The sequence below is a fragment of the Pseudophryne corroboree genome, chromosome 6, assembly GCF_028390025.1.
Source record: "Pseudophryne corroboree isolate aPseCor3 chromosome 6, aPseCor3.hap2, whole genome shotgun sequence".
In the NCBI taxonomy this organism is placed as follows: Eukaryota; Metazoa; Chordata; class Amphibia; order Anura; family Myobatrachidae; genus Pseudophryne; species Pseudophryne corroboree.
The window spans coordinates 442,282,299-442,301,665 of NC_086449.1; positions in this window are offsets into that span (position 1 = coordinate 442,282,299).

Here is a 19,367-nt window from a genome sequence, read left to right on the forward strand (position 1 = left end):
CAACATATGTCTGTCCGTCCAATAATATTTTGGATGCCTCATTAAGGTATGCAGTTCTTGTTTGTAAAACAACTGCTCCGCCTTTATCGGCACTTTTAATCACCAAATCGGTATCATTTTTCAGGGATTTCAATGCTCCCTTCTCTTGTGAATTAAGGTTAGTCCCATATTTATTACTTTTAAGTTTAATTCTCCTAAAATCTTCATTAACTGATTCATAAAAAATGTCCAAATAGCTACCTCTGGATTCAACCGGATAGTATTTAGAAGGTAACTTAACCAATGGGGCTTTTTCATTTGTATTGGGACCTGATTGAGGATTTTTCAGGAAATGTCTCTGCAGTGTTAATTTACGAACGTATTTGTTGAGGTCAACAAATAGGTCAAATTTATCAACATGTGAATCTGGTGCGAATTTCAATCCCTTATCTAATAGGGTACATTCCGCTGATGATAATTGTCTCTCTGAGATATTGACAATCCCAGACGTGATTTTTCCTGATTGAACAGGGTATTCGCGCAATTGTGAAGTTGAACGTACTTCTGAACACATTGGTAGAAATAACTATCACTTATGTCAATAGACAATTAGTTTGTATTCTCCATCTATGGTATAAAGTCAATTACATGTTTTATTGGATTTTTATGTATTGTTATAACATTCAATGTTAACTTTTAAAATAAATGTATTTCAAAGTGAACTCTGATGTGATCTAGCTCCCAAGAGAAACCTTTTTCTTCTGTACCTTTAACTTAATGCCCTAGCTGACAGTGGGCATTTCTCAGTGGTGAGCTATAAAATAACTAGCGCATAAATAAGGGTCCTTTAAATTTGTTTTTTGACATATATATATATATATATATATATATACACACACACATATATGTATATATATATATATATATGTATATGTATATGTATATATACACACACACACATACAGATGGAGCCTCCCTTATCTTTGCCTGCCCGATCACAGGCGTGCACTCCCGGCGTGAGTAGGCGATCCGTCCGCCTAGTCACGGCGGGAGCACACGGAGCCACTTCCCATTGTAAGCATCTCCGTCTGGGCGTGCGTCTCCGTCCGGGTGCGCGCGCCCATTCAGACGAAGATGCTCACAGCGTCCAGGCGCGCTCAGGTGGGCGCACCTAGTCACAGATGGAGCCACGACTGGCGTGGCTCCATCTGTGTATATATATATATATATATAATGGTGATATCTGGATCGGCACTCCTCTCTGGTATACATCAACTGCTCCCGTGCCTTCAGTATGAGATTAGGATTTTTCACAATGGCAGTATATATATATATATATATATATATATATATACATATTATAGTGTATATAGAGAAATGGGCATCATTCCACGGTTTTGTAAGAAATACAGACAGCTACACAAGGTTTGCTATCAACGTTTCAGGTGCGTTTTATTAGCACGTGTCGTTAGGATAAAACGCACCTGAAACATTAACAAAGCTTGTGTAGCTGTCTGTATTGCCGCCCATCTTCTCTATATACTGCATGGCTCCCTGATGGTTCGTGGGAAGGCACCCAGGTATTATGAAGTTATGTGGAGTGCCAGTCAAATTGCATTGTGTGTATATACATATATATGTAATGTAGGGCCAGATGTAATGAAGTCTGAGTTGGCAGGAGGTGCAGGTTCCTGGCCAAACTCTGAGGTTTTTTTTTAAAGCGGCAATCATTTATAAGGCAAAACCGTGCCTTGTAAATGATTGCCACTTTAAGAAAATATCCAAGGTTGGCTGGGAACCCGCACCTCTGGCCAACTCAGACGTCATTACATCTGGCCCATAGTAGGTACTTTGGAACTGCATTAAAAATATTTGCCCTGGTACCACCCCGGGTTAATAGAGCCCCATGTATAGCAGTGTAGATCAGGTGGCACTCACAGGTTTTCATACGGAATGAATAAAGGACTTCCAAGCCAGTTCCAAGTTCAATGTTTCGGTGTTGCCACCGTTATGAAGAGCAACTGGCTACAATAGCTTAACAAACCCAGCATAGACTGAGTCACTTCAGTCTCCACCCCGTGTTTGGCTCCTCCCCCCTCTGGAAACCCCCTCCTGCAAATCCTGCGTTTGCCCCTGCCCTCCCCCCAATGGTCCAGCAACGCCTGCGTTGATCGGACCGCGCCCCCTAAATGGTGGCTTAGTGCCGCCGTCCAGCCCCCTCCCACCCAGCGACCGCTTCTGCCTGTCAATCAGGCAGAGGCGATCGCTAGGCAACGACGGCCTTCGGCTGTCTGGCATGCGCCGGCACACTGTGGCGCCGGCGCACACGCAGTACTGACCTGATCGCACTGCTGCGATAAACTGCATGTGCAGTGCAGGGGGGTCAGATATAACATGTGCAGAGAGAGAAAGATTTGGGTGTGGTGTGTTCAAACTGAAATCTAAATTGCAGTGTAAAAATAAAGCAGCCAGTATTTAAACAAAATAACCCACCAAATCTAGTGGTACATACAGAGAGATGTGTGTTTAAAATCTAAGCAATTTGACTAGATTGCTTAGATTTTAAGCACGGATCTGCCGTGTGTATGCCCCCCAGCGATAGCGATGCGCGGCCCCTCGCATCGCTATCGCCGGTGCTAGATTGCAGGCTCAATCTAGCGGGTCGCTCACTTCAGCGCTGTGTGAAGTGAGCGCCCCCGCTCGCCCAGCACATCACGCTGTGCTGAGCGGGGGGAGAGACGTGTGCTGAGAGGTCTGTGTTAAGATCGCTCAGCACACATCTCTCCCGTCAGTACCCACCTTAACTCTCTCTGCAAATGTTATATCTGCCCCCCCCTACAGTGCACATGGTTTTGCCCAACTGCTAAGAAATTTGCTGCTACGATCAGGTCTGAATTACCCCCATAGAGTCACTGCTATAAACTTTGGCATCTCAACTGCCTGTCACTTAGCAACTGGTCTTATACTGCAGCAGTCTCATGAATACATCACTGATTGTGCAGCCGTACACTACCGTGCAGGTACATGTTCATGGGGTCCTGCACATAATTAATTTTTAAAAAAAAGTATGCATTATCTGTGACCCTGATCAGTACTTTGGGCCCGATTCATCATGGGCTGTAGTTGTGCGACAAATCGCACAACTACAACTCCTTACACTAACATGCAGGGGAATTCCCATCACAGGGAAAGTCCGCCCCGCATATTGGTCCCCCCTCTATCCTGCAAACATGCGAGCACATCGCTATATAGCGAATGCAGTCAGAGAGCATCCATCTTTTAGGTCGCAGTGGCTGCGTGTGATGTTACCGCCGCAGCCTGCCCCGCAAGTGATCTGGGCACGCCTGCACTGTCCGGGCTGCATCCCCCAAACGGGGCATAGACACACACAAAATGCGCCGTCACCGCCCCTCCCCCGGACTTAGACGGTGTACACGTATGCACTCATGTGCTAAAATCGCTTCATTTTTAGCACAGTCCTGTTCAGGGCCTTAGTACATCATGCTCTCTATGTACTATGCTCTCTTGGGTTATCTTCCTTGTACCTCACAGCAGAAAAAGAAGCTGGTAGGGAGAGCATAGCATAAGCCATCACTCCGACTTGGATTTTGAGTCAAGCTTTCAAGCAGCCAATTGAATTACCCCTTTATGAAATAATCAAACTAAAAACAATATAGAACCTAAGATCCGCAGCCAATAAACATACAGTGTACAGTATATATTTTAGCACCTTGCTAGTTATGTGCATTGTCATTACCGTTTCTTTGGTTACGGAAGAGTCCCACCAAAAGAGATGCTATTCCTATAGCGTTAGCTATTTCAGCATTATAATAGCGTAGTATTCCTACAGATAGACACAACAATTAGTAGTAAATATGATCACATAATAAATGTTATCCGTCCAAATAAAATATAACCACACAAAGCTTCATTATTTTTTTTATCATCTATATAGGACTTTTAGCAGCATCCTACATTAAAAAACTAAATAGTTTTCTAATTAGAAACCTACTAGTAATTAAAATATATTAACATTACTGACTACCTTTTGTCTGGGAACTTAAATTCCAACAAACACAATGCTGTTCATACAGTATGCAATCAACAATGTGTGCAGGACACTAATTGATTATTCTAGTATTATAAAACAAGAGAGCCTGCAGGCAAAGATCAACAAAAGACATACAGTACAGACATATAGGAGACTGTTTCCAATAATACATAATGTGATTCACTGAAAATTGCAGAAGATGTTTCAATAGGAATAGGAGATAAATTGTCTTTAATGTAAACCATATCTAAATGTAAAGTCTTGCTTCTATATTAGCTGAAGGAACATGTAAGCCGACGTGTTACATTGTTAGTAATGTAAGACAGATTCAGTGCTGTAAAAACTGCCAGAGGGATGAAGAAAAAGAAATTAGTGTGACTGTAACTTAACTGTTTCACTGCCAAGGTAAGAGGGTGGGTCTGCAATAGTTATGGTAAAAGTCTGCAAAAACTGTGGGGCAGATTTATTAAGCTCAGTGAAGTGATAAAGTGGAAGGTGATAAAGGACCAGCCAATCAGATCCTAACTACCTTATCACAGGCTGGATTTGAAAAATGACAGTTAGGAGCTGACTGGCTGGTCCTTTATCACCTTCCAATATATCACTTCACCAAACTTAATAAATCTACCCCTGTGTTCTTAGCGCCCAAAGGCCACTAACCACAGCTCAACTAAAATGATATTGTGCTTCATATGCAAATATAATGTATTCTGTTGGTTAATACAGAAAATGAGGCAATGCTTCTGGCATCCTAATTCTACGCAGTTCATGTTATAACTTATTCATATCTCTTTCTACCACCAGGGATAGACTGGGAACTAAAAGTGACCCTGTAAAATTTTGTAGACGTGGTCCGACATATGCAGCACAAGAGGTATAATATACCGTGTAGCATACTCACTGACTTTATGGCTGCTCTCTCCGGAAGAGAGCAGCCAGGTTGGTTCAGCAGGGGGCGGGGCAGGGGTGAAACAGGGGTGGGGTGGAGGTGGGGTGAGGGCGTGATTGATGTATCACATCCCTTAAGCCCCCCCCCCTGCTGTGTAATGCCGATAGTACCGGCATTATACTGCAGGGGCCGTGGCTATGACACGTCTGCCTACCAGAAATCTTCCTGATCAGCCCTATGGCCAATCCGCCCCTGCTACCACCAATGTACACTACACAAATCCACAATTGCACACTCTGTAAATATTAAAGGCACACATAATAATACTACTTGTATGCCGCCACAATCTTGATAACTGCTGCCTTTACTGCCTCTTCAAAAATCTAGCACTATGCATAGGCACCGGAACGGTGAGGGAGCAAGCAGCGTGGCAGCTCACCCCTACCAGACGTCTGAGTAGCACCAGTCAAGGTCCTGGGTCGCAGGGACAGTGTTTGGATGGAGATAGTCCCCTTTCCGGCTGCTGCTACACCTCCTCCCTCCCCACAGCCCTCCTCCACCTTCACCCAGTTTCTACAGTGTGTGGCTTGCTACTGTGCGCTGGTCCATCAGCCCTACACCCTTCTCACCTCCACTTCAAATACTCCTCCCCTCTTCCCCCTCAACTATCCCATCATCCTTTCTGCACCCCCCTACCCCCACATGGTGGGAATCTTGTAGATGATAGTGGAAAGAAGAGGCTTTCTTCATTCAGAAGAGCCGCAGCCTTATACACGTTGTGTATAAAATATGAGTATCTGGCTAGTTGACCTTATATGAAAGGAGACAGTGATGCTAAGGTGTCTATTATTTCTATAACAGATACGCTATGAGATCATAGGCTTTCATGTATGTAGTTGCATTGCCAACTGGTTTTCCATCCAGAAAGGCAAACACCATAATTGGCATCAGCATTTAGGGAAAGAAAAGGGAGGGGCGATGAGGGCAGTCATCCTGTGGTCCCCACACACAAGGGGCCACCACACAGGGTAATCTGACCGTGCAGTTGGGACAGAGGATGCCTCTGCTCAGACTGCATATAGCGCAGCATGGCTACTGAGTCCCCTCATCAGCAGCATATGAGACATCAAATCCTTGCCCCAACTGCAGGGCTGCAGAGACGGAGGTGAGTACCCGGGTGCCATGAGGGAGGGAGGGGGTGCATGGGGTGTTGTGGTAAGGGGGGGTGCAGAACGAGGGGCCATATTATTAGAGGGGCCCCGACAATTTAGTTGTCCTGGGACCCTCACAAGTCTTAATACGTTTCTTTCAGTATTAAACCTACACCATGCTGGGTGCAAGAGATGCATTTGACACAGATAGCCCTTCATCATATGCACAATGCCAACAATATTCCCATGACACTGTCACAAGATTTTTTTTGGGTGCTTTTTTTTGCACTGGTACTGCCCAGCTGTCACCCAGAAACGGATGACAGAAACGGGTGAGTGCTATCCGATTCAGAATATGAGATATGCAAAGATACTGATGCGCTGTTTGCTACAATTTGCTAGTTGCGCCCACATATGAAGCTGTGTGTGTGAATCAGGCCCACTATGTTTTATAAATCACATTGGAATCCTGTATTACCAGATCACATGACCTTCATGCTGGTCTACCAGTTGAAAGAACTTAGCTTAAAACAGTGACAGGAAGGTTCCCCCGAAGTGATCAAAGTGTGAAATCCCTACAACAAATAAAGAGCTGTGTTATACAATTAGCTTTACACTGAATCCTTAGCAGTGGTGCAAATATGCAGGTAAGCTCGGGTATGGAGTAACCTTAAGAATATGGCAGCAGGTACGCAGTACCACCCACTGCACACTTTGCACCCGTGACTGCCATTTTACCGCAATTATAATGCGCTGCAGAGCAACAAGACCATGGTGTTTGGCAGCATGACGGCGCCACCCACTTTGTCAGGGCTATGGGGATCACGACGGTGACATAATGACATCACATTATGAATGGAAGGCCTGGCAGCCACGACTGGCGCTAAGAGAGGAGCGTGGAGACTGGGCTGGGTGCCTTGTCCCACAGTGTCCGGCTGTTTCCCTTCACTCGGCTCAAGTGATGAATCGGCACTGAGTGACTTTCATTCTTCACAGGCTGGGCTGATGAGCATGTCTCTGGCTTCACTGTGTGGGGTAATTAATTTTTTTATATAATGTGGACACTACTATATATTTCTATCATTATGGGGCATTACTATATATTTCTATCATTATGGGGCATTACTTTATATTTCTATTGTAATGTGGATGCTACTATATATTTCTATCATGGGGCATTACTATATATTTATATTGTAATTTGGACGCTACTATATATGTCTATTATTATGGGGCATTACTATATATTTCTATCATTATAGGGCATTACTATATATTTCTATTGTAATGTGGATGCTACTATATATTTCTATCATGGGGCATTACTATATATTTATATTGTAATTTGGACGCTACTATATATGTCTATTATTATGGGGCATTACTATATATTTCTATTGTAATGTGGGACGCTACTATATATGTCTATTATTATGGGGCTTTACTATATATTTCTATTGAAAATGTGGGACACTACTATACAGTATATGTCTATTATTATGGGGCATTACTATATATTTCTATTGAAAATGTGGGACACTACTATACAGTATATGTCTATTATTATGGGGCATTACTATATATTTCTATTGTACTGTGGGACACTACTATATATGTCTATTATTATGAGGCATTACTATATATTTCTATATTGTAATGTGGGACACTACTATATATGTCTATTATTATGGGGCATTACTATATATTTCTATTGTAATGTTATTGTAATGTGGGACACTACTATATATGTCTATTATTATGGGGCATTACTATATATTTCTATTGTAATGTGGACACTACTATATATTTCTATTATACCATGGGCACTACTACAGTATATACAGTATTCCTGTTATAATTGGGGCATTATTGTGTATTTGAATTTTTTTTTTATATAATGTAGCTACTCCCATTAGTGTCATGTGGCCACGTCCCCTCATGACACATGACACACCCATATTTTGGCACACTCAGTACCACTAAGAAAATATTTCTACTTGCACCACTGATCCTTAGGAAAATAAAAGCAGAACAGCCATCTCCTGGGCCAGTGATGGAGCTGTATTTCATGTTTAACAATGCATTCCTGTATCAGTAGATATCCTCCTATGCCAGTGCCCATGGCCCTAGTCAACCCCTGAAATGCACCAATAGCTTTTGACGCAGAAGAGATTTACAGAGCCCCATAAGTGCCATCTCTACAAATCAAAATTTCAATAATGATATAAACATCAATAACTAAACAGGAAACTTGTCCCTTGAAGGATAGTTCTGCCATATATTAGATGGATTTGCTCTGCTATTTATTAGTTCAGTGACTTGTCATGGATTATCCTATGAATGCAAAGGTACAATGCACACTGAGGTCCACGTTTATGTCAGCACAAGTCACCTTAACATTGTAAGCAAAAGCAGATTTTTAGTCCCAAAATAGACACTTCAGGACTCAATAGCTGCTTTTAAAGTAATTTAGAAATGAATACAAACTACAGGTTGAGTATCCCATATCCAAATATTCCGAAATACGGAATATTCCGAAATACAGCAATTTTTGAGTGAGAGTGAGATAGTGAAACCTTTGTTTTCTGATGGCTCAATGTACACAAACTTTGTTTAATACACAAAGTAATTAAAAATATTGTATTACATGACCTTCAGGCTGTGTGTATAAGGTGTATATGAAACATAAATGAATTGTGTGAATGTACACACACTTTGTTTAAAGCAAAAAGTTATTAAAAATATTTGCTAAAATTACCTTCAGGCTGTGTGTATAAGGTGTATATGAAACATAAATGTATTCTGTGCTAAGACTTAGGTCCCATCACCATGATATCTCATTATGGTATGCAATTATTCCAAAATACGGAAAAATCCGATATCCAAAATACTTCTGGTCCCAAGCATTTTGGATAAGGGATACTCAACCTGTATTGTTATCTATTGATTTATGTTATGTTAGTTTGTGTCTTCATTTTCCATTAGTTTTTACGAGTGATATTATGGGCGGAATTCAATTGTTTTCTTGTGCTCGATGTCCCATATAAATTGATGGGTGGTCGCAGGGCAATATTCATTTGATCCTCCTTTTTGCGCATATCGTGCCCATATCAGTCGGGTTTATCCATGTAAAGTGGCAAAACCTGACTAAAGTCATTGGCGTGATCACCCAAACGGGTCAATTTTCCAGCATTTCAGCTTGCCATCCCTGGGGGAAGTGAGCTGAGATGAAGATATGCGCCCATTGGCAGAAACAATTGAATAGCTGCCGGCGGGCACGATCAAGGGCGGGAGGGGGGAAAATAATTTAAGTCCACCCTATGAGTTTTACAAAACAAAATTGACAAAACATGTACAAATATAGACAGTAATTAGGTGGATCCTTTTGATCGTCATGCATTAGGTTGACAGGGTCAGAAGGTCAACAGGGAAAAGATAGACGGTAGAAAAGGTTGGCTGGGTCAAAAGGTCAACATGGAAATGGTTGACCAAAAAAGATCAACACAATGTTTTTTTTTTAGTTTTTTTGGTGTAATTTTCTGTTTCATGATATGTGACCACAATTATTGCAAATGTAGACCTCCCAGGCTGGCTTAGTTCGCCACGCTTTGGGCAAGGTTCCTTACAATGCTACGACTGCACTCGGCATAGGTTACTATTCCCAATCGTAGTCCACAAGGATGGTAAATCAAGCAAAAGTTGAAAAATATGTCAATACCCCCCAAAAAATAAGATTTTACTCACCGGTAAATCTATTTCTCGTAGTCCGTAGTGGATGCTGGGAACTCCGTAAGGACCATGGGGTATAGCGGCTCCGCAGGAGACTGGGCACAACTAAAGAAAGCTTTAGGACTACCTGGTGTGCACTGGCTCCTCCCTCTATGACCCTCCTCCAGACCTCAGTTAGGATACTGTGCCCGGAAGAGCTGACACAATAAGGAAAGGATTTGAAATCCCGGGTAAGACTCATACCAGCCACACCAATCACACCGTATAACTCGTGATACTATACCCAGTTAACAGTATGAAATATAACTGAGCCTCTCAACAGATGGCTCAACAATAACCCTTTAGTTAACCAATAATTATATACAAGTATTGCAGACAATCCGCACTTGGGACGGGCGCCCAGCATCCACTACGGACTACGAGAAATAGATTTACCGGTGAGTAAAATCTTATTTTCTCTAACGTCCTAAGTGGATGCTGGGAACTCCGTAAGGACCATGGGGATTATACCAAAGCTCCCAAATGGGCGGGAGAGTGCGGATGACTCTGCAGCACCGAATGAGCGAACTCTAGGTCCTCCTCAGCCAGGGTATCAAACTTGTAGTGTCACAACTGAGGGCCTGAGCTGACGGGAGGCAGCCTCAGTTGTAGGGGCTGAGGTGTAATAGAACCTGGCAGGTTGTATCAGACCCCTAGACATATAGAAGAATTGCCCGAAGGCGTGACCACGACAACCAGGAATAAAAGTCAATGATGTTTATTTATGACAAACTCCATGCATCACAGTAGCAGTAAAGAAACATAAAAATCAGCAGAGAAATAATAATACAGTTCCAGGGTACTACAGGGTGGCAGGGGCCACAGAGCTCTGGTGGTATGAGACAGTTCTTATTATCTGCAAGTTGGAAAGTCCTTACCAGGCTCAACTGTAGCAATGCAGAAAGCCCAGGGTCGTACCAGCTGGTGTTCCAGGGAAAGCTGGACTGCTGAAGATAAAATGCTGCTGTGGGTACTGGTTAGAACCAGACAGGTGTTGGCACAGAGTGGATACTGTCTGGAACCAGTTAAATAATAAATGAGGCTTGAGAGCGATGCAATATGGATGAAATGTAGAATTTGAGAACGGAGAAATAATAATACCGGTGGAGAGAGGTAAACTGCAGAAAGGACACCGGCCCTTTAAGAGAAGCTGTACACTGCTGGAAGCTGGGCTGGAAGCAGGTGATTGTTGTAGCTGGAAACAGGTGAGTCCAGAATGGATCGGAGAGTCAGGCTACACCGCAGATGGAATGCTGGTACACCGGCCCTTTAAGAGAAGCTGTACACTGCTGGAAGCTGGGCTGGAAGCAGGTGATTGTTGAAGCTGGAAACAGGTGAGTCCAGAATGGATCGGAGAGTCAGGCTACACCGCAGATGGAATGCTGGTGCGGGTCTCTATAGCAGAAGTCTGGAGACAGGAGCTGGAACCTGGAAGACAATCACAGGAGAGAGACAAACTGGAACTAGGTTTGACAACCAAAGCACTGACGCCTTCCTTGCTCAGGCACAGCATATTTATACCTGCAGCAAGGAAGGGGTTGGCTAGGCAATTATGCAGATTAACAATACAGACAGCAGATTGGTGGAAATGATCAGATGACAAAATCCAAGATGGCTGCGCCCATGCAGACACTTGGAGGGAAGTTTGGTTTGTAATCCATGTGAGAATTGAAACAGCAATGGCGGCGCCGGCCACAGGAGACGCCAGACTGATGATTGCACATCTAAACCACGCGGGCACAGCGGAGGCCGCGGCTGACGTAATCGCCACTCTGACACCCTGTATGCAGGAACTCAGGAACAGCGGCGGAGGCCGCGGGAGACGCCATTCCAGATGTAACATGGCGCCGCGGTGACCGCGTCTCAGAGTGACAGGAGAGGATGCGGGAATGTGCACATCAGGATAACAGATGGGATCCGGTCCTGGAGCGCTGAGCCAGCCTTAGGAGGCATCTGATAGGTAAGAAATGGCGTCCAGATACCCGGATCGTGACAGCACCCCCCCCTTTAGGAGTGGCCCCAGGACACTTCTTTGGCTTTTGAGGAAACTTGGAATGGAATCTCCGGACCAAGGCAGGAGCATGGACATCAGAAGCATTGGTCCATGAACGTTCCTCAGGGCCATAACCCTTCCAGTCAATAAGATACTGAAGTTGACCGTAACGGTGACGTGAGTCCAGGATCTTGGCTACTTCATACTCAACGCCTCGTTGAGTTTGGACTTTCGGAGTTGGAGGAAGTGAGGAATGAAACCGATTCAAGATTAGCGGTTTCAACAGGGAAACATGGAATGTCCTGGGTATTTTTAAGAAGGGAGGCAACTGGAGTCTGTAAGCAACAGGATTGATGACTTGATCAATTTTAAAAGGACCGATGTAGCGAGGTGCAAACTTCATACTGGGAACTCTTAACCTCAAATTCTTCGTGGATAACCATACCCGATCACCCACCTTGAGAGCAGGAACTGCTCGACGCTTCTTATCCGCAAACTTCTTGTACCTGAACGATGCCTTGAGCAGAGCTGATCGTACTCTCTTCCAGATATTGGCAAACTGATGCAAGGTGATATCCACTGCGGGAACAGAAGTTGCTGGAAGCGGTTGGAACTCAGGGACTTTAGGGTGGAATCCAAAGTTAGTGAAGAATGGTGTTGAAGCAGATGAAGAATGATACTGGTTGTTATGACAGAACTCGGCCCAGGGAAGTAATTGAACCCAGTCAGGCTACACCGCAGGTGGAATGCTGGTGCGGGTCTCTATGGTGGAAGTCTTGAGACAGGAGCTGGAACCTGGAAGACAATCACAGGAGAGAAACAAACAGGAACTAGGTTTGACAACCAAAGCACTGACGCCTTCCTTGCTCAGGCACAGTGTATTTATACCTGCAGCAAGGAAGGGATTGGCTAGGCAATTATGGTTGAGAGGGTTGAGACATTGTGCGCCTTTCAGATATAGAAGGTTCTTGTGGTCTGTAAGGATGGTGATTGAATGAGAAGCTCCCTCCAACAGATATCTCCACTCCTCTAGAGCGAGCTTGATGGCTAGCAACTCCTGGTCACCAATGGCATAGTTGCGCTCCGCTGGGGAGAACTTCCGTGAGAAGAAACTGCAAGGATGTAAATGGCCATCTTTAGCCCTCTGAGATAACACCGCTCCTACTCCAACTGAGGAGGCATCCACCTCTAGGATGAAAGGAGAGTCGATGTCAGGCTGTTTCAGGACAGGCGCAGAGATGAACCTCTGTTTTAAAAGATGAAAAGCTTGCATGGCTTCTTCAGACCACTTGGACGGGTTAGCACCCTTCTTGGTGAAAGCAGTAATAGGCGCCACAATGGTGGAAAAGTCTCGTATAAACTTTCGGTAATAATTGGCGAACCCTAAGAACCTCTGGACCCCTTTGAGGGTTAAGGGTACCGGCCAATTCTGGATTGCTTGTAGTTTCTCAGGATCCATCTCTAGTCCGGAACCGGACACAATGTACCCTAGAAACGGAATGGACTTGACTTCAAAGACGCATTTCTCTAATTTGCAATAGAGATGATTGACACGGAGACGGGACAGAACCTCCTTTACCCAAAAACGATGTTCCTCTAAATTGTTGGCAAAAATAAGGATATCATCTAGATAGACCACGACATGACGGTATAGAATGTCTCTGAAAATCTCATTGACGAAATGCTGGAAGACAGCTGGAGCATTGCTCAATCCGAAGGGCATGACGAGGTACTCATAATGTCCGTCACGGGTGTTAAATGCGGTCTTCCACTCGTCACCCTCACGGATCCGGATGAGATTGCATGCACCTCTCAAGTCCAGCTTTGTAAAGATGGTAGCTCCGCTAACTCTGTCAAAGAGCTCAGTAATCAGGGGTAAAGGATAGCGGTTCTTGATGGTAATGTCGTTCAAACCTCTGTAGTCGATGCACGGCCACAGACCACCATCTTTCTTTTTTACAAAAAAGAAGCCTGCGCCGGCTGGAGAAGAAGAAGGTCGAATGAACCCCTTTGCTAGGCTCTCTTTAATGTATTCCTCCATAGAATGCGTCTCAGGCAGAGACAACGGATAAGTTCGGCCTCGAGGTGGAACCTTCCCTGGAACGAGATCAATCGGGCAGTCCCATTCTCTATGAGGAGGAAGGATATCAGCAGAAGCTTTACTGAACACATCCGTGAAATCTTGATATGGAGGAGGTGGAACATCAGACGACCTGGGAGAGGAAGAACAGACAGGCAACACTTTAAACAAACATGTCTCAGCACAGGAGGAACCCCATGCCAGAATTTGCGTAGTCGTCCAATCAATTGTAGGATTGTGAAGACGGAGCCATGGAAGGCCCAGGACCACAGGATGTGTGGCTCTTGGAATCACTAAAAGTGAAATAAGTTCGGAATGAAGAACTCCCACTCTCAGACGAACTGGTAGAGTCCTTAGAGCAATAACTGTATCAAAAATTTTACTGCCATCCACGGCAGTTAAGGAAAAGGAGGAAGGAAGTCTCTCGGTGGGTAGGGACCACCGTTTAACATAGGCTTCGGTAATAAAGTTCCCAGCTGCTCCGGAATCCAGGAGGGCAATGACGTTCTGATACCGTTGAGCAACTTGAAGCGAGACTGGGAGATTACAATCTTGAGGAGATGGAGAGGAGATCATTACTCCTAGCCGGCCCTCTCCTTGGCGAGCTAGGATTTGGAGTTTTCCCGGACATTTGGGACAGGCATTAATAGTGTGAGACGGAGCTGCACAATACAGACAGAGAGACTCAGAGAGACGTCTTCGGCGCTCAGCAGGAGTTAAACGGGAACGGCCAATTTGCATGGGTTCATCTTTAGTTGGTGACAGTTGGCGAGGAGGAGGAGCAGAAGATTTTGGAGCAGACGATCTTCCACGCTCAGTTGCTCTCTCTCTGAAACGTAAGTCAAATTTCGTACAAAGTGAGATTAGCTCATCTAACTTGGAGGGTAAGTCTCTGGTAGCTAACTCATCTTTAATACGCTCGGATAAACCATGCCAGAATGCAGCATACAGGGCCTCGTCGTTCCATGCCAGTTCAGATGCCAGAATCTGGAACTGTATAAGATATTGTCCTACAGTACGTGATCCCTGGCGTAAACGGAGAATCTCAGACGAAGCTGAAGTTACCCGGCCTGGCTCGTCGAAGATGCGCCTGAATGTTGACACGAATGCAGTGTAAGAAGATAGCAGGGTGTCGGACCTCTCCCATAACGGTGATGCCCAGTCGAGGGCTGAGCCACTGAGAAGAGAGATGATGTAGGCAATTTTTGTACGGTCACTGGGAAAATTGCCAGGTTGTAGCTCAAACTGAATCTCACACTGGTTGAGAAATCCCCTGCAGAATCTTGGAGATCCGTCAAATTTTGCTGGCGTTGGAAGATGAAGACGTGGAGCAGAAACGGGTAAGGTGGGTGGGGTTATAGTTGGAGTCACGGTGTTTGACGCCCCAGATGCGCCTGATCCACGGAGAGTTGTCTGAATCCCATCCAGCCGAGTAGAGAGATCCTGGAGACAGCGGATGATGTGGCCCTGTGCAGCCTCCTGATGTTCAAGTCGGGCTGCCAGTTCTTGCATCGGCCTGGCCGCTTGATCCTGGTCTCCGGCTGGATTCATTAGGTCAGTGCTTACTGTCACAACTGAGGGCCTGAGCTGACGGGAGGCAGCCTCAGTTGTAGGGGCTGAGGTGTAATAGAACCTGGCAGGTTGTATCAGACCCCTAGACATATAGAAGAATTGCCCGAAGGCGTGACCACGACAACCAGGAATAAAAGTCAATGATGTTTATTTATGACAAACTCCATGCATCACAGTAGCAGTAAAGAAACATAAAAATCAGCAGAGAAATAATAATACAGTTCCTGGGTACTACAGGGTGGCAGGGGCCACAGAGCTCTGGTAGTATGAGACAGTTCTTATTATCTGCAAGTTGGAAAGTCCTTACCAGGCTCAACTGTAGCAATGCAGAAAGCCCAGGGTCGTACCAGCTGGTGTTCCAGGGAAAGCTGGACTGCTGAAGATAAAATGCTGCTGTGGGTACTGGTTAGAACCAGACAGGTGTTGGCACAGAGTGGATACTGGCTGGAACCAGTTAAATAATAAATGAGGCTTGAGAGCGATGCAATATGGATGAAATGTAGAATTTGAGAACGGAGAAATAATAATACCGGTGGAGAGAGGTAAACTGCAGAAAGGACACCGGCCCTTTAAGAGAAGCTGTACACTGCTGGAAGCTGGGCTGGAAGCAGGTGATTGTTGTAGCTGGAAACAGGTGAGTCCAGAATGGATCGGAGAGTCAGGCTACACCGCAGATGGAATGCTGGTACACCGGCCCTTTAAGAGAAGCTGTACACTGCTGGAAGCTGGGCTGGAAGCAGGTGATTGTTGAAGCTGGAAACAGGTGAGTCCAGAATGGATTGGAGAGTCAGGCTACACCGCAGAAGGAATGCTGGTGCGGGTCTCTATAGCAGAAGTCTGGAGACAGGAGCTGGAACCTGGAAGACAATCACAGGAGAGAGACAAACTGGAACTAGGTTTGACAACCAAAGCACTGACGCCTTCCTTGCTCAGGCACAGCATATTTATACCTGCAGCAAGGAAGGGGTTGGCTAGGCAATTATGCAGATTAACAATACAGACAGCAGATTGGTGGAAATGATCAGATGACAAAATCCAAGATGGCTGCGCCCATGCAGACACTTGGAGGGAAGTTTGGTTTGTAATCCATGTGAGAATTGAAACAGCAATGGCGGCGCCGGCCACAGGAGACAGGAGACGCCAGACTGATGATTGCACATCTAAACCACGCGGGCACAGCGGAGGCCGCGGCTGACGTAATCGCCACTCTGACACCCTGTATGCAGGAACTCAGGAACAGCGGCGGAGGCCGCGGGAGACGCCATTCCAGATGTAACATGGCACCGCGGTGACCGCGTCTCAGAGTGACAGGAGAGGATGCGGGAATGTGCACATCAGGATAACAGATGGGATCCGGTCCTGGAGCGCTGAGCCAGCCTTAGGAGGCATCTGATAGGTAAGAAATGGCGTCCAGATACCCGGATCGTGACATGTAGAATTTAGCAAATGTGTTTGACCCCGACCAAGTAGCTGCTCGGCAAAGTTGTAAAGCCGAGACCCCTCGGGCAGCCGCCCAAGAAGAGCCCACCTTCCTCGTGGAATGGGCTTTTACAGATTTAGGATGCGGCAGTCCAGCCACAGAATGTGCAAGTTGAATCGTGCTACAGATCCAGCGAGCAATAGTCTGCTTTGAAGCAGGCGCACCCAACTTGTTGGGTGCATGCAGGATAAATAGCGAGTCAGTCTTTCTGACTCCAGCTGTCCTGGAAACATAGATTTTTAGGGCCCGGACTACGTCCAGCAACTTGGAATCCTCCAAGTCACGAGTAGCCGCAGGCACCACAATAGGCTGGTTCAAATGAAAAGCTGAAACCACCTTTGGGAGAAATTGGGGACGAGTCCTCAATTCCGCCCTATCCATATGGAAAATCAGATAAGGGCTTTTACATGATAAAGTCGCCAATTCTGACACACGCCTGGCCGAAGCCAAGGCCAACAGCATGACCACTTTCCACGTGAGATATTTTAAATCCACGGTTTTAAGTGGTTCAAACCAATGTGACTTTAGGAAATTCAACACCACGTTGAGATCCCAAGGTGCCACTGGGGGCACAAAAGGGGGCTGAATATGCAGCACTCCCTTAACAAATGTCTGAACTTCAGGTAGTGAAGCCAGTTCTTTCTGGAAGAAAATCGATAGAGCCGAAATCTGGACCTTAATGGAACCCAATTTTAGGCCCATAGTCACCCCTGACTGTAGGAAGTGCAGAAAACGGCCCAGCTGAAATTCCTCCGTTGGGGCCTTCCTGGCCTCACACCACGCAACATATTTTCGCCATATGCGGTGATAATGGTTTGCGGTCACTTCTTTCCTAGCTTTAATCAGCGTAGGGATGACTTCCTCTGGAATGCCCTTTTCCTTCAGGATCCGGCGTTCAACCGCCATGCCGTCAAACGCAGCCGCGGTAAGTCTTGGAACAGACAGGGCCCCTGCTGCAGCAGGTCCTGTCTGAGCGGCAGAGGCCATGGGTCCTCTGAGATCATTTCTTGAAGTTCTGGGTACCAAGCTGCTCTTGGCCAATCCGGAACAATGAGTATAGTTCTTACTCCTCTTCGTCTTATTATCCTCAGTACCTTGGGTATGAGAGGAAGAGGAGGGAACACATAAACCGACTGGTACACCCACGGTGTCACTAGAGCGTCCACAGCTATTGCCTGAAGGTCTCTTGACCTGGCGCAATATCTTTCTAGCTTTTTGTTGAGGCGGGACGCCATCATGTCCACCTGTGGCCGTTCCCAGCGATTTACAATCAGCTGAAAGACTTCTGGATGAAGTCCCCACTCTCCCGGGTGGAGGTCGTGCCTGCTGAGGAAGTCTGCTTCCCAGTTGTCCACTCCCGGAATGAACACTGCTGACAGTGCTAACACGTGATTTTCCGCCCATCGGAGAATCCTTGTGGCTTCTGCCATCGCCGTCCTGCTTCTCGTGCCGCCCTGTCGGTTTACATGAGCGACCGCCGTGATGTCTGACTGGATCAGTACCGGCTGGTTTTGAAGCAGGGGTCTTGCCTGACTTAGGGCATTGTAGATGGCCCTTAGTTCCAGAATATTTATGTGTAGGGAAATCTCCTGGCTTGACCATAGCCCTTGGAAGTTTCTTCCCTGTGTGACTGCCCCCCAGCCTCGAAGGCTGGCATCCGTGGTCACCAGGACCCAGTCCTGTATGCCGAATCTGCGGCCCTAGAAGATGAGCACTCTGCAGCCACCACAGCAGAGACACCCTGGTCCTTGGAGACAGGGTTATCAGCCGATGCATCTGAAGATGGGATCCAGACCACTTGTCCAACAGATCCCACTGAAAAATTCTTGCATGGAACCTGCCGAATGGAATTGCTTCGTAGGAAGCTACCATTTTTCCCAGGACTCGCGTGCAGTGATGCACCGAGACCTGTTTTGGTTTCAGGAGATCTCTGACTAGAGACGACAACTCATTGGCTTTCTCCTCCGGGAGAAACACCCTTTTCTGGTCTGTGTCCAGAACCATCCCCAGAAACAGTAGACGTGTCGTAGGAACCAGCTGTGACTTTGGAATATTCAGAATCCAACCGTGCTGTTGTAGCACCTCCCGAGATAGTGCTACCCCGACCAACAACTGCTCCCTGGACCTCGCCTTTATAAGGAGATCGTCCAAGTATGGGATAATTAAAACTCCCTTTTTTCGAAGGAGTATCATCATTTCGGCCATTACCTTGGTAAATACCCTCGGTGCCGTGGACAGACCAAACGGCAACGTCTGGAATTGGTAATGACAGTCCTGTACCACAAATCTGAGGTACTCCTGGCGAGGAAGGTAAATGGGGACATGTAGGTAAGCATCCTTGATGTCCAGTGATACCATGTAATCCCCTTCCTCCAGGCTTGAAATAACCGCCCTGAGCGATTCC